This window comes from Hemiscyllium ocellatum, chromosome 20 (assembly GCF_020745735.1).
Source record: "Hemiscyllium ocellatum isolate sHemOce1 chromosome 20, sHemOce1.pat.X.cur, whole genome shotgun sequence".
Classification (NCBI taxonomy): domain Eukaryota; kingdom Metazoa; phylum Chordata; class Chondrichthyes; order Orectolobiformes; family Hemiscylliidae; genus Hemiscyllium; species Hemiscyllium ocellatum.
The window spans coordinates 17,061,242-17,074,332 of NC_083420.1; the positions used below are offsets into that span (position 1 = coordinate 17,061,242).

The following is a 13,091-nucleotide window of genomic DNA, read 5'->3' on the forward strand; positions in this document are numbered from 1 at the left end:
TTCTGCTTATCCTTCAAAATTCCAATTACAGGATTGGACTTAGCACCCCAATGAACATATATATAAAAAGTATTTGTGGTACTTAATATATTTCACCTTTTAAAGCCTAATGGAGGACAAGATGAATGCAAATATGAACAGTATCCTCTTAGCTATGTGATGCACTGGCTCATTATCTTTCACAGAAATTGATCTCAACAGAGTAAATGCTTCTCTCTGTAAGACTGTCATTATTGTTTCATGTCTCTTTTGTTTAATGCAAGTCCTTTTTGTTAATGCCTAAATGTTTGTGCTAATGTATTTTAGAGCAGATGCTATTGTTTGAAGTGTCTAGTTATTGGCATTGTAACCTGCATTCACAAAAGGTATTAACACAGTTTGTTTTCATGTAAATTGATTAATTCAAAATGAATTGACATTGTATGATTTTTCTACAGTTTTCTTAATACTGTCCCAGACCATTTGAACGTAGATCACATTTGTGTATTTACTGGATTTGTACCATGTGCTGCTTAGTTATTAATTTATGTGAATTTGCATTGATAGATTGAATGCAGTGGACCCGTTCATATGGCTGACTTGTTGGCAGGGAAGACCTGTGAGTGTAGTTCTTTTCTGGTCATGCCAAGATATGTTCATGCAAATGTCAGACAGTAGAATAGTATTTACATGCCAAAAAGAATTCATTGGTTTTAAAGTGGCAAAGAATATCCTGAAAACATGTTAAAGAGGTATGAGAATATAGTTTTTTTTTCTCAATTTGTTTGCATTGCTCTTTTTATCAGACCAGTACATGTGCCATCTGTTATCGAGTTATAGGATTGATAAACTAACAAAATAGTACAGCACAGAAGGAAGCCTTTCCGTCCAAGTCTACAACCACTCTAATGAAAACCATTCCAGTTTGTTCTAATCCCCTCCTCTTTCCTAATTTCCCAATAATCTTTCATCCTGCATTTATCCAGTTTCCTTTCAAAGGTAATAACTGAGCCATAACTCGATCAAGTAGCACATTCCAAATCCTATAAATTAATAAGGTTTATCTGACAGGAAGGGATTGAGCAGACTTCGTTTTGTATTCCCTGGGATTTAGAAGAAGAGGAGATGATTTATTGAAACATAAAATTCTAAAGGGGTGTAATTGAGGAGATGCTAAGAAGATGTTTCCCTGGTTAAGAATAAGAAGTTGGCCTTTTAGTACTGATACAAGGAGAAATTTAAGTTTTCACTGAAAGGATTGTGACTCTTTGGGATATGGTACCCAGAGAGATGCTCGGTCATTGTGTTTTTTAAAACAAAGGTCAGTAGGTTTTTGTGTACCTAAGGAATCGAGGACATTGGGATAATGTGGGATGGTGATGTAAAGATAGAAGATCATTCTTACTGAGGAAACTTCAAGGCTTGAATGGCTGACTCCTGATCGTTTCATTCTTATAGTGAGATTTCACTTTCTTCTATGTGTGGAACTTCACAGTTTGCTGTATTAATGTGCCTATGGGCCTAAACTTCTAAACCTTGATGGGGTCTGATCAAGGCTCTTCTCAGCATAACATTGTAACCTAGTCTTTTTCAAGACTCCAGCAACCTTTGTCAATGTTTTTTGTAACTGCCCATATAAAAAAAAGCCTCAACCTCTTTGGGCAACCCTGATATTTTTCCAATTAAACTGTTCAGAGATGTTATAATCCTCCTCTGGACTTGAACCTATACCTTCTGACCCAGTAATAAGAACACTACCACTGTACTATAAGAGCTATTTTACATGTCCTATCTGCAAACAGGGAACGGGGTGTAGGTGAATTGACCTGCAAGAGACAGAAGCAAGTGCAGACCTTTGCAGAGAAAAATGCACAAGCAAGAAATGATTCAAAAAGTTTCAAAAAGTTATTCCCAAGCTACAGCTTTAAGCTGACAAATTCCAGACTGTCACCTTAATTAGGTGATGCTAGCAACTGTTACTACTCCTAACTCCCAGTCTCTTACCTGAAGTCTGTCAACATGAAATGCAAGACACTCGCAGCTGTTGTACTCCTGCCCAGCACTCTTGACATATTCAAATGAGGCCAGTGTTGACTTGAAGAACAGATTGTAGGAAGGGTAAATTACTCTGAGGCAGCATTTTAAAGGCACAAATGTCTGGATTTTGTGCTAAATAAATTATTGATGCTGCTTGTACTTCCACTGAAGAATCTGTACCTAGGTACCTATGTACTTAAGATGGTGCCAAATGTGGCAACTTATAAACTTTTTACTGTACTCATCTGAGTACATGTGACAATAAAGCTAATTCAATTCAATTAATTATTGAATTTATGACAAACTTCATCTAAACCCTCCCTCAAATCTAATTGGCATGTTGATTTCTGTGATATAAATACATTTTCACATTATGGTGTTAAATGTATTTGATACTTAGAATCGACTAGACTACCAATACAATTCAATTACAAGAACAATTTCCTCTTGCTGTAAACAATAGATTAATTCTCAATACACCTACAAAGTCATGTTATAATTGTAATTTGTGTTTTGACTGAATGGCTTTTAAAATGCAATGTGAATGTATTTGCTATCAAAATGTCCTCAAGTAATTGGGTACATTGTTTAAAGAGTAAGGCTTTTCTTCCTGAAAGTTTCTCTGATTCATCACTTGTCTTCTAGAAAGTATTTTTCAAAACCCACGTCTTTGATCAAGCTTAGAGTGATGTCAAATTTTATTTGGTAGGAAGCCTATAAAAACTTGGTGCATTTTACTACGTTAAAAATACCACATTAATGCAAGTTGTTGGATTTATGATTTTCTACATGGTGAGTTTCTGATCTTTGCTGCCTCATTAGATGGAGGTGATAATTAGCAGGGAATGTACTCCAAATATTAGCTATTAAACGTCAAAGCACCAGGTTTGTTGAAAAAGATCTTAGCAAAGTTCTTTTGTACGATATGAGCATTGCTGATAAAGTTAGCATTTGCTGCCCATCGCTAATTATCTTTGAGAAGGACATGGTTTGAAAGGGCTCCTATGGTGCAGTGATAATGTCCCTACCTCTGAACAAGGATAACTAGGCTCAAGTCCAATCTGCTCCACAGGTAGTTCATAACATCCCTGGACAGATTGATTTTCTTTTTAATCCCAAGAAAGGTCACAGAGAATTGCCTTCTTCAACTGCAGTAGTTGAAGTGCAAGTACAGCCACACTGCTATTAGGAATGGAGGTCCAGGATTTTGACCCAGTAACAATGAAGGAGCAGTGATATAGTTTTAAGTCAGGATGGTGTGTTGCTTAGAGTCTCTCAAGTGATGATGTTCATTTTCTGAAGTGTGTTGATGGCATCCAATGGTATCACAGCACTACTGCTGCTGTTTATGAGCTAATTTCTCACGCAATTTATTTGATATCCAGTACTGGATTACAAGAACTTTCATACACATAGTTATTAGGAAAGAAAGCCATTTACTTTGGACTCAGCCTAAACACTGGACAGAGAGATCATGTCCATTCCTCTCTAAGGCCAATGGTTCAGATTGCTTGAAAAGTTTGACATGAATTTAGTTTCTTATCACACATTGGGCTCATTTGGACCTTTTCAACATTGTTTGCCATCTAGTCTGCTTCTGCTTGCCAACTGCAGCAAATCTTTCCAGAGTTTGTTATCTCTTCTCTGGATTATTTCAAGTTAATTTTCCATTATTCTTCCTCATCCCATCCTCCATACTTGTGAATTCGGTCGAAGATCTGCTCTCCATGCACTTTATTTTCATTAACTCCACGTTCTTTGCTTCCTCTATGTTGACTAGCCTTCTTTCCATCTAATCCAATGTCCCCACAACTCAATGAGATGTCCCAATTATGACTTCTGTTTCATAAAGAACATTGGTGTTGTGCAAGCATGGTGCAGCTCTCTTTCCTAACAGATCTAAAGAGTTTTCAAGGGCTGATGTCAGGATACCCACCACCAACAAATATACCAACGTTTTCCCAGCTATAATCAGTTCTGAACAAGGGTCACTGGATCAGAACACTAACTCTGCTTTCTCTCCCCAATTCATAGAATCCCCACAGTGCAAAAGAGACCATTTGAGTCTGCATCAACCCTCCGAAGAGCATCCCACCTGGACCCAGCCCCCCCATAACCCTGCATTTACAGTGGCTAATCCATGTGGCTTGCACATCCCTGGACACTAAGGGCAATTTAGCATGGCCATTCCACCAAACCTGCACATCTTCAGACTGTGGGAGGAAATGGGAGCATCCAGTGGGAACCCACACAGACAGGGGGTGAATGTGCAAACTCAACACAGACAGTCACCCAATGCTGGAATCAAGCCCAAGTTCCTGGCGCTGTGAGACAGCAGTGCAAAGCCTTCATGCAACCCTCACATGTTGCCAGACCTGCAGGGTTTTCCCAGTAATTTCTGTTTTAAATCAAAATATATATTCTTAGGAAGAAGTGTGGACAAAAAGTAAAGTGGCAGCTGACTAGAATCCAGGCTTTTGCTTGTTCCATGAAGCAGCCACACAATAGAAGAACTACAACAGATTGTTATTTTCACTTCCAATAAGTATTTGGACCATTGAATACTGAGAATACAGGAGGAGAAATGGCAGCTAGCCCATTTTCTGCACTAGAATGAAAATGTGAAATGAATGAGTAGATGAATGGCATAATTCAAATATGACCCAAGGTTTTACAGATGAAATAGTCCTTTAATATAAAAATTTTAATATTGCTGAAAGGGGAATGTAACATATTGGTGATAACACCGTCCTTGATACCAAATGCACCTTGCTGCTGTAAAGCTGATTTATTTGTAAGATTAATAGAAGAAGCCATTAGAGTAATTTTCACTTATAGTTACATAGCAATGATGCATTGAACCCATGATTCTGGTGAATCACAGGGGCAGATTTGGAAAGGCTTTGCTGTGGTTTACAGATCTTCAGCACTGCTTAGTGGATAGTGTCAGAAATGATAACATTTTTGGCTTCCTACCCTCTACATTTGGCCCACTGAACTGAATTATGTTTTCTTGCTTGGATGGAAAATGCAAATCAAGTCTTCCAAAACAGTGACTCTCGCAATACACTCTTTGTAGCTCCTTTGTGTTACAAGGAAGACAATTTTTTCTCAGACACAGCGATCACATTGTACCACATTAATAGACTATCAGCACTCAGAAGTGAATGATACATTATAGCTGATATGCACATTAGCTGTGATATAATTGAATATTAGAACAGACTCTCCCATTCTAGATTCTTGATCCATGGATTTACTTTGGCATGTATTGAGGTGAGATACTTGGCCAGGTTGTACTAAAGGTCTCTGACGAAATAGAGGAATAAAATTTACACATGGATTACTTCAACTGGGCTTGATAAGCAATACCCATTAACACAGCAAATTGCATGTCTGTCAGTAGGAGAATAATTATTACACTGTGTCCTGGCTATTCCATTTAACTTAGACTGGATGAAATATGTTTTTGTGTCACATAGCAGCTGTAATCACACAATAAACCCAGTTGGTAGAATAAATACCTTTCTCTTCAAAAAGACATCTGACAGATGTGGTTTCCAGCAACCGATCCACATTTGTTACTAGTTTGCATTTTAAATGTTGATTCATGATAACAAACCCATGAGCCTTGCTGCAAGAGAAAGAAAACAAAGCACTTGGTAGCCGAATCAAAATTTACACGCTTCTAACTCACTTACATATACCGCAGCAGCATGAGGCTGAGACATGGTGATAATAGAGCCACCTAATGGGAGCATATTACAAATTCACTTTGTCAAACTCAGGGTATGGCTCTAACTATTTGCAGTTATTCAGGTGATAACATATACCAAGGTATTTCAGAGGAACATAACCAGACAAATGTTGTAACTAAGCCATTGAAGGAGTTGTTGGAAGAGGTGATTAAATGCTTAGTCAAAGAACATGTTAGATGTGAGTGAAGGCAATAACTAGACAAGTTTACACAGCAAGTTCTAGAGTTTGGAGCCTATCAGATGGCTAAAGGCACGGTCACCACTATCTGGTGAAGAGAATAGATGCCAGAGATTTCAGTTGTGACTTTGAGAGTTCTTTGGATGCAATTTTTGATCCAAATCCAGACATAAGTACTGTGAAATTGTTCAGGATCTTCAATGGAGGGAAAAACAACATTGGAGGTGCGAGAGGAAGTTTGAAAATAAATAGCTTTGAAATTTTCAAAGTACATCTATAATGCAGACTGAACCCTGTGGTTTTGCACAATTTGCTTCATAGCAAGCTATGACCTTGACTATGAAAGCAGACTGACAACTTAATTATTGATGGGCAATCACGTTGAGTTGCTCACAGAAAACAATTCCGTGTGCTGTAGTAGCACTAGCAATCGGAATATGTTAAATACTGAGATCCTCAAATCTTTTCAAATATGAGAACAACTACAGTTTTGTGACTTGTAAATGAAAGTGGCCATGATGATAAGGTGGAAGGCAATAAGATGCTCATTTGCAAAACATCAGGAGATTGTTGCTAAGTTGATGTCAATGTATCAGATGGTTAAGATCAGTGTGCCAATCTGTAATCAAGCTGAATCTCACAGTACTAAACTTACGTGCAATTTGTTTAATCTCATTTTTATTCATTTACAAGAAGGTGTCAGTGGTTAAAAGAAAGGAAAAAAACCTCAGTGAGTATCAGCTGTACACATTGTGCAAACATGTTAATCCAAGGAAGAATATTTCAGACTGCAGACAGTCTAATGGGATGAGTGATTAGCATTCAGAGGGAATCCAGCTGTGTGCTCTCAGGCCCTACCAACTAACAGCATCTTACTCAGTACAAAAGAAAATGAGAAATCAAGCCTTTTTTGAATTATTTAATGCAGTCTTCAGCCTCAGGTCACAGGTGTGTTACAGAGCAACAACTCAATTCTGTGATGCTTGATATCATGCTGTGATTGATTACCAAAATATCTTTTGCAGGAATATTGCTAATTAAACTGTAACTGCTTGATTTTGAATTTCTTGAAGAGAGTCATAGAGTAACACAGCATGGATACAGACCCTTTGGTCCAACTCATCCACACCGATTATGCTCCCAAACTAAACTATTTCCATTTGCCTGCATTTGGCCCATATCCTTCCAAACCTTTCGTATGCATGTGCTTTACAAAGGTCTTTTGAATATTGTAACTGTATCTGCATTCAGCACTTGCTCTGGCAGTTCATTCCATACATGAAGCAATTCTGTGTTAAAAAAGTTGCCCCTGATGTCTTTTTTTAAACTTTCTCCTTTCACCTTAAGATATGTCTCCTGGTTTTGAACTCCCTCACCCTAGGGACCTTGTTATTCACCTTATCCATGCCCCTCATGATTTTATAAACCTCTATAAGGTTACCCCTCAACCTCTAATACTCTCGTGAAAAAAGTCCTAGCTTCTGGATAAACCAAGATGGAGTACAGGTAAAAATTGTGGCTGTAAGAGCTACTCATTTTTGAGGTATTTTCAATATTGGAGCTCATTTCCTCAGATTCTTGGAGCAGTAATTACTGTTTTATTAGCAGGAAAAAAAATCAAAACAACGGCACTTTAAAAAGAAGGATGCAAGACAAAGGTCGTGATCACATGGGGAGTGAATCAAATGGAGAAATAAACATGCATAGCTGATCCAGCGGTCACCTGCACAGCTGACTGTCTGTGCTGTTTGGTTTCAAGTATCCATGGACATTGGCATTCGCCTAAGAGAAATTAACAACTATTGAAATTCACAGCTGACCTTGGTGAAACCTGTGTGGGGGAGCTCACAGCAGGGGAGCAGCTAAGTGGCTAGTTCTTAAGTGTAACCTTAGTGTAACCATTTTTGTACATCTACAATAGTGAATAGAGTGTGTTCTTTTTTGATTGTATATTTTTGTTGAGATTGGATACTGGATGCAATAACAATATTTCAAAGATATCTGGATGCACAGGAAGAGTTCAACTGAAATGGGTCAAATGCTAGCAAATGATCCTAGATTAATTTAGGAAATCTAGTCAGCATGGATAAGTTGGATCAAAGGGCTGTTTCCATCTGTATGACTCTATCCAGCTTATCCTTATAACTCCAACCCTCTATTCCTGGCAACATCCTGGTAAATTGCTTCTGAACCCTTTCCTATTTAATAATATCCTTCCTGTAACAGGGTGACCAGACTGCACACAGTACTCCAGAAGAGGCCTCACCAGCATCCTGTACAACTTCAACATGATGTCTCACTCCTTTACTCAAAGGTCCAGTAATGAAGGTAAGTGCGCTAAATACCCTCTTAACAATCCTTTCTACCTGTATGCAAATTTCAAAGAATTATGCTCTTGAATCCCTAGATCTTTCTATTCTACAAAACTACCCAGGGCCCTACCATTAATTGCATAAAGTCCTGCCATTGTTTGTTCCACCAAAATGCAATATCTCACATTTATCCAAATTAAACTCCATCTGTCAGTCTTCAGCCCACTGATCCAATTGATCAAGACCTCTTTGAAATATTACGCAACCTTCTTCATTGTCCATTATTTCAAATTTTGGTGTTATCCACAAACTTACTAACCATGCCTCTGATATTGTCATTCAAATCATTTATATAAATGACAATCATAAACGGACCCAGTACTGAACCCTGTCGAACACCACTGGTCACAGGCCTCCAGTCTGCCATCACCATCTCTCTCCTAACATCAAGACAATTTTGTGTTCAATTGGCAAGCACACCTTGATCCTATGTGATCTAACTTTTCTAATTAGTCTATCATGTGGAATCTTCTCAAAAGCTTAACTAGAGTTTATGTAAACAACATCAACCACTCTGCTCTCATCAATCCTTTTAGTTACTTCCTCAAAAAACTCAATCAAGTTTGTGAGACACGATTCCTCTCACATAAAACCATGCTGTCTATCCCTAGGCAGCCCTTGCCTCTCTAAATGCATGTAAGTCTGATCCTTCAGAATCACATCCAACACCTTACCCACTATTGATGTCAGGTTCACAGGTCTATAGTTCCTAATCTTCTCCTCACAGCCTTTCTTAAATAAAGGAACAATTTTAACCACCCGTCAGTCTTCCTCTTTATGTTTTCTAAGACCTCCAGTGCGTCTTCTTCTGTAATGTGAACTATCTTCAAAACATCAATATTTATTTCCCCAATTTTTCTAGCATCCGTTTCTTCACAGTAAAAACTGATGTAAAATATTCATTCAGTATCTCTCCCATCTCCTGAGGTTCAAGACATAGGCAACCTCATTGATCGTTAAGGAGTCCTGTTCTCTCTCCAGTTGCTCTCTTGCTCTTAATGTGCTTGTACAATCCCTTTGGATTATCCTTAACCCTGTCTGCCAAGGCTATCTCATATCACCTCATTGCCCTTCTGATTTTCTTCTTAAGAATACACCTACACTCTTTATACTTTTCACACGATTCATTTGATCCCAGGTGTATATGTGTCATATATGATTCTTTCTCATAGTTGAAAATGTGTTGCTGGAAAAGCGCAGCAAGTCAGGCAGCATCCAAGGAACAGGAGATTCGACGTTTGGATTATCCTTAACCCTGTCTGCCAAGGCTATCTCATATCACCTCATTGCCCTTCTGATTTTCTTCTTAAGAATACACCTACACTCTTTATACTTTTCACACGATTCATTTGATCCCAGGTGTATATGTGTCATATATGATTCTTTCTCATAGTTGAAAATGTGTTGCTGGAAAAGCGCAGCAAGTCAGGCAGCATCCAAGGAACAGGAGATTCGACGTTTCGGTCATAAGCCCTTCTTCCTGAAGAAGGACTTATGCCCGAAACGTCGAATCTCCTGTTCCTTGGATGCTGCCTGACCTGCTGCGCTTTTCCAGCAACACATTTTCAACTCTGATCTCCAGCATCTGCAGACATCACTTTCTCCTCTTTCTCATAGTTGACTAGCACTTCAATATCTTTATTCATTCACTGTACCCTAATCTTACCAACATCATCCTTCACTCTAACAGGAACATAATGCCTCTGAACTTGCATTATCACATTTTTGAAAGCCTCCCAATTGTCAATCATCCCTTTACCTCTGCACAGTCTATTTAAATCAACTTTTGAAAGTCCTCGTCTCATACCATTAGAATTTGCCTTACTCTAATTAAGAATGTTAATCTATATGGAAGGCATATGCTTTTCCATAACCATTTTAGAACTAATAGAATTATGATCACTGGTCTCAAAGTGCTCCCATACTAATATTTCAGTCAGATGCCCTGCCTTATTTTCCAAGAGAAGGTCAATGTGATTAGTAATTACACAATGGAACACAAAAATAGGATTTGAACATAATTTTTAATAAATATAACTATAAGGAGATCCATGTCAAAGTATTTATTTTTTCTACTTACATCACAAAAACTGTTGTAATGTTATTCAGCAGTCCTGTTCGGTATAAATATAATCTCTGGTGAAGTGAAGAATGAGCCCAGGTATGTTGTCAATGACTGTGACACCTTGAAAGCCAAACCTAAGGGACCTTCTTGTGATGCAGAGGTAGAGTTCCTAACCCCTTATCTGGGAGGCCTGAGTTCAAGTCCAACCTGCTCCAGAGATGCGTAATAACATCTCTGAACAAGTTAATTTTGAAAGAATCAGAACCTGATTCCTGATTTAATTCTTGATGATTCTCTTCACTCTTGACATGACTCAAGGTGGCTGATTCCTTCTAATCATGTATCTTCTTAATAGGAAATGCTCAATAAGACTGGGCATCTTCAGTTGGAAAAAGGATAAGAGCAACATTGTGTATACACACAAGTCAGCAAGCCTGAATTTGACTGAAACTCATTACTTCTTCATGATGTCTTGCAGCTGATGACTTTCCAATGCTTGAGGAAGATCTGCACACAACAATGACTAGCAAAGCATGCTTCATTGGTCTTACATGTATCCTGAGCCTTCACGCACTCTCCTCACTGATATGGAGGTATGGAGGAAGCATTCATGCAAATGCAATTTATATGGTTGTTGTTGATCAGATTCCCTCGTCTTTGTTTCATATTAATTCATGAAACCCATCTCTAACGCAACAACTGAAGCAAACAGCTCTGCCACAAATCCAACCCAAACTCTGGATCAGTTATGTGAATGACACTTTTTGTTATCATTAAGAGAACAGAACTGAGAACATACACCAGATTATTGACACCATGCTCACAGGGACCAGATTTACAAGAGAGGAGGAAACCAACAATCAACTCCCATTCCTGGATGTGATGGTAGAAAGAGCACTGAATGGTGAATGCATCACAAAAGTGAACAGTAAAGGCACACACACTGACCAGTTCCTGAACGACAATAGCAACCACCCAAACAAAAAAGAGATGCTGCATTAGGACCCTGTTCAAAAGGGTTACAACACACTGCAGCAGTCCTGGCCTACGAAGGGAAGAAAAGAACACCTCTACAGAGTATTCGCCAAGAATAGATATCCCCGCTACTTCATCCGCAGACAAACAACATGACGAGGACATGCCACGACCATGCTATCTTATATAAAAAACATCTTGGAACTGACAACCAGACTTCTCTGGCCACTGGGATTCATGACAACCCATAAACTGACAGCCACACTCAGACAACAACTCACTAGACAAAAGACCTCTACCCATCATGTGCAAGACGGGTGTAGTTTACAAGATTCCATGCAAAAACTGCACAAAATGCTATATAGGACAAACAGGTAGACAACTAGCAATCCGCAACCACAAACACCAACCAGCCACGATACGCCATGACCAGCTGTCCCTAGGAGCCACACACACAGATCATAAGAGCCACAAATTCGACTGGGACAACACAATGATCATAGGACAAGCCAAACAGAGGGCAGTCAGAGAATTTCTAGAAGCATGGCACTCATCCATGAACTCCATCAACAAACACATTGACCTGTACCCAATATACTGGCCACTACAATGAACAACCAAGACCAGCAGGAACAGAACCAAATAAATTCCAGAAGACATAGCACAGCAAGAGGCTCCAAAGCACTGAAGCTATCACCTAGACAGGGAAGAAACATCTGCAAATCAACTTCCCAGCTCGGCAAACATACCCACAACTACGACAACCGGCACCCACGCTACAAATCTTTACGCAAACTTTGAAAGTCTTTGTATGGATAGTTCAAAATACTCCCGAGAAGAACCATATCAGACTCAAAATGTAACTTTGTTTCTGTCTGCAGAGATATTGCCAGACTTACTGGGTTTTTCTATGACTTTCAGTTTTTATTTGAATAGCTAAATTTGTTCCAAATCTACCTTGTTCAGCACAGTGGCAGTGCCACACAACAGCTTACTGAATTGGCTGAATACCAGGCCCACTTAATGCATTGTAAACAATACCTTAGTAGTCAAATCAAATTGTAATGGGAAAAAGGAAGTTGGTTAGCTCAGTCGGCTGAATGGCTGATTTGCGAAGAAGGTTACCTCGGATTACAACAGGATCTTGATCAGATGGGCCAATGGGCTGAGAAGTGGCAGATGGAGATTAATTCAGATAAATGTGAGGTGCTGCATTTTGGGAAAGCAAATCTTAGCAGGAAGTATACACTTAATGGTAAGGTCCTAGGGAGTGTTGCTGAACTAAAAGACCTTGGAGTGCAGGTTCATAACTCCATGAAAATAGAGTCGCAGGTAGATAGGATAGTGTGAAGGCATTTGGTATGCTTTCCTTTATTGGTCAGAGTATTGAGTACAGGGGTTGGAGGTCATGTAGTGGCTGTACAGGACATTGGTTAAGCCACTGTTGGAATATTGCGTGCAATTCTGGTCTCCTTCCTATTGGAAAGATGTTGTGAAACTTGAAAGGGTTCAGAAAGGATTTACAAGGATGTTGCCAGGTTGGAGGATTTGAGCTATAAGGAGAGAGACTGAACAGGCTGGGACTGTTTTCCCTGTCGGAGGCTGAGGGGTGACCTTATAGATGTTTACAAAATTATGTGGGCGTGGATAGGATAATGGACAAAATCGTAGTGGTTCTGTTCGCCGAGCTGGAAGTTTTTGTTGCAAATGTTTCGTCCCCTGGCTAG

At 39.1% G+C, this 13,091-nt stretch overlaps 1 long non-coding RNA gene across 1 annotated transcript in view; it reads left to right on the plus strand.

Moving 5' to 3' along the window:
- The window catches only part of LOC132825304 (uncharacterized), a 45,141-nt gene that overhangs the window by 13,758 nt on the left and 18,292 nt on the right, over positions 1-13,091 (plus strand). The window contains exon 2 of the long non-coding RNA XR_009645771.1: positions 8,179-8,280. This is a non-coding gene — a long non-coding RNA (uncharacterized LOC132825304). The remainder of the gene's footprint in view (positions 1-8,178; positions 8,281-13,091) is intronic.